Source organism: Pseudorasbora parva, chromosome 18 (genome assembly GCF_024679245.1).
Source record: "Pseudorasbora parva isolate DD20220531a chromosome 18, ASM2467924v1, whole genome shotgun sequence".
In the NCBI taxonomy this organism is placed as follows: Eukaryota; Metazoa; Chordata; class Actinopteri; order Cypriniformes; family Gobionidae; genus Pseudorasbora; species Pseudorasbora parva.
The window spans coordinates 10,225,930-10,229,985 of NC_090189.1; the positions used below are offsets into that span (position 1 = coordinate 10,225,930).

Below are 4,056 nucleotides of genomic sequence, written 5' to 3' on the forward strand. Positions count from 1 at the left end.
TGACAATATTTCTAAACACACTTAAGTACACTTTTTTAAAATTCACTTTGTAATAATATCTAATTAATTTGTATTTTTAAAAAGTACACTTTCATGACAATATTTATAAACACACTTTAGTGCACTTTTAATAAGTGTACTTTGTAATAATATATAATTAATTTGTACTTTAAAAAAGTACACTTTCATGACGATATTTATAAACACACTTTAGTGCACTTTTAATAAGTGCACTTTATAATAATATCTAATTAATTTGTACTTTAAAAAAGTACACTTTCATGACGATATTTATAAACACACTTTAGTGCACTTTTAATAAGTGCACTTTATAATAATATCTAATTAATTTGTACTTTAAAAAAGTACACTTTCATGACGATATTTATAAACACACTTTAGTGCACTTTTAATAAGTGCACTTTATAATAATATCTAATTAATTTGTACTTTAAAAAAGTACACTTTCATGACGATATTTATAAACACACTTTAGTGCACTTTTAATTAGTGCACTTTATAATAATATCTAATTAATTTGTACTTTAACAAAGTACACTTGCATGACAATATTTATAAACACACTTTAGTACACTTATAATAAGTGCGCTTTGTAATAATATATAATTAATTTGTACTTTAAAAAAAGTACACTTTCATGACAATATTTATAAACACACTTTAGTGCACTTTTAATAAGTGCGCTTTGTAATAATATATAATTAATTTGTACTTTAAAAAAGTACACTTTCATGACAATATTTATAAACACACTTTAGTGCACTTTTAATAAGTGCGCTTTGTAATAATATATAATTAATTTTCACTTAAAGAAAGTACACTTGTATGACAATATTTATAAACACACTTAAGTGCACTTTTTAAAAATGCACCTTGTAATGTCTACACCTAAATTTACTTAAACCATTTTAATTATGAGTTTGTTTCATAAAGTGCACTTATTTTACTAATGACAAAGCACATGGAAAATAAATGATTTTTTAAAAAAAATTAGTTGTCCAAATTTACATTGGTTAATGTATTTTTCTTCAAAATTTCACTCGCTTACACTCCAGTACAACATACTGTTGAAATGTTATAACTAGCTCATATGAACTCAACTACAAGTGTCAGTTTTCTACATAATTTGACATTGTCAATCTTTATGAGAGAGTTGCCTAATGTAGGCCTACTGTAGGCTACTTTACATCTGTGTACAGAATAACCTACTTTCAATATTATGTTGTTGTATGGCGATTAAACACACATTTAATTGCATTAATACCAAGAAAAAGTTGAACAAATCTAAACCAAATTAATTTGCATTAAAATTCAGTTAAAATAGGCTACATTTAATTTTAATCAGACTCTAAACATGATTGACTTTTAGTTAGGTGAATGAGTCAAGTTCTCTGAAATACAGTCCAACTACACAGTGTGTTAGAACAACCTGAACAGAAATGGATAATTAATAAGTGATTTATAATCAACATTTAATGCACGAAATATCTTATTTTATATTTATACTTAATATTTCAATGCGCATGCGCCAAAAATACTATGTCATGATTTTGAAAAATGCGCGGTCCGCCATGATTGCGTCATCTCGATGCGTGAGGAAAATTAAGCTGAAGGACAACAGACAACAGAGGAGTGAACCGTTTGGATCATTACAGATGAGACGTTATATGCTACAAATAACGAGTCAAGTAAGTATATCTTGATATAAGCTCTCTTGATTTTACATTTTCACCGTAACATGGTAGCTCTCTATTACAGTGTAGTAGTTATTTAGTTTAATCGCAGATAGGATAGACGCAATATGGACTCGGGAGGTGAATTAACATTAATCATGTTTCCTATGTATCTAAGATTGTATTATTCATATTCATGTATCTAAGATTGCATTATAATAATTTCTTAAATCGGAATGTGATCGCCGGTGTGGGCATGTTCAATGAATTTGCCTGCTGTAAATACAATATTTTAATCGATCTCCTACTTTTTAAATGGACAGAAGACATTTAACGTTATATACATTTATTCCATATATTAACTTAACGTATAACAACAACAACCAGTAATGAAATAATGATTTTAATATGTTCTTTTCTTTTTGCATTTGGAGAGTAAGATGTTAAAGTACTATTTGTGTTTTTAATATTTTGTGCTTATTTTTTATTTTATTTTGTAGGATCAATACAGATGTGTTATTGGAGATCCAGTGCAAGCTGTGTGGAATCACGGAGCCATCTTGATGAGGTCAAGTTAATGTTAATTATGAATTTATGCCCAGCCATGACACTGATCACACAAGCTAAAACATAACTATCAAGTATTTAGCTTTTAAATGCTTTGCATCTTGTCCATTTGTAAGTAATACATTCCCACTTGTGCATTTACAGATCCCCTAATCATTATATATTTTACAGGCCACACACCCAAAGGAAAGGAGCCGCAGCATTGCTGTGCCAGGCGTGGTAAATACAAGAACATCCTTCATGGAGATGGGCGAGGTAAGCTGAAACTTGCAAGGCAAGATGAGGAAAAATGCAAGAATACTTTTCTCAATTTACATTGGTCTTGGGTTATTTATCTATATTTAAGTTATGTTTAATTCCCTGTAAAGTAGGAATGAAAACCATTATTAAAATGTTCTCTCTTTTTAAAGTCCAGTGTCAGTGAAGATGATGTGCTCAGTGGGATACGTGAAGGAACCTCTCCAATCATTCTACCCTGATGACTGAGGTAATTCATCACATAGGGGATGCAGTTGTGGTCAAAAGCTTACACACACCATGCAGAATAAACTGCTTCATCAGGGCAGTACTAAATTAAAAAGAGACAACATGCTCATTTTTATGATCCCTCTTATGGCTATTTCTTTTTTTATCTTCTTTTTTTCATACAGATACTGCTGTGTGAATATATACTGTACATCTATCGTTTTAATTTAATTGAGCCAATTATAATAATGGATAGATCTGTTTTATAAACAAGTTTTTTCTTTGCGTTTTCTTTTTCTTTCCTCAAGGTATATCTTTTTTTTGCTTTCCTGCCTCTTTGGAACATGTCCATTCACATCTACTGTGGAGAGATGGTGCGCCAGTTTCCTACTGATGGAGAGCTTCTGGGACATTGACATAAACAGCACTTTCCAAACAACTTGAAAAGAGTTGGTGACAAACAATTTTGTGTGCCTTTGGAGTTCTTCAGTTTTTTTGTTTTTTTTGGTTTTTTTTTTCATTCACTAATGCTGGAATAAGATTTTAGAATAAACCTTTTGGTCCTAATTTTGGTGCTAGTAAAGGTTTAAGAGCTTATAAGTTCAGTAACACTTTACAATAAGATCTAATTTGTTAACGTTATTTAATGTATTGACCAACATGATCTAACAGTGATTTCTTTTTATTTATTTTTTTATTTAATTTTTTACAGTGTTTATTAATAGTTGTTGACCTTGCTTAATAAATAATAGTTCAAAGCTAGTTAATTAAATTTATAGTCATTGTTCATGCAAGTTAACAATGCATTAAATAATTAACATTTAAGATTGCATTAATAATAGGGGTGTAACAGTACACAAAGCTGACAGTTAGGGGAGGAACACTAAATATAAAAATGCTTCTTTTTTTTATTGGTTTACTGAACAAATTGTAATTGTCCTAATCTAAAGGTTTCTTAAAGAATTAAAAATATAATATAAAAAATATCTCTACTAATTATTATTATTATTATTACCTTTATTTAACCAGGAGAAAAACTCACTGAGATTAAAATGTCCTGTCCTGGCCAAGATAGGCAGCTGTGTTTGCATGTACAGTTATACATAAAAAGTCACATAAAAAACATAAAACATACAACCAGTCAAAAACAATTACACACCATTAATTTACTCTCAAAATGATGTAGTAAAATTTTAAAATGACTAAATGTCACCAGATCTTTTAGCTTCAACTCAGTCTGGAGCAAATTCCAATCTGAGGCTGCGACATATCTGAAGGATGTTTCACCAAGCTTAACTCTAACAAAGGGCACACAAAGATTATAATTTGA

At 29.5% G+C, this 4,056-nt stretch overlaps 1 long non-coding RNA gene across 1 annotated transcript; it reads left to right on the plus strand.

The window, feature by feature from the left end:
- Window positions 1–1,359: 1,359 nt before the first annotated feature.
- On the plus strand, window positions 1,360–3,390 carry LOC137046920 (uncharacterized). The gene is made up of 5 exons (XR_010899113.1): window positions 1,360–1,709; window positions 2,195–2,262; window positions 2,433–2,516; window positions 2,672–2,748; window positions 3,035–3,390. It is a non-coding gene; the product is annotated as an uncharacterized lncRNA (long non-coding RNA).
- Window positions 3,391–4,056: the final 666 nt, after the last annotated feature.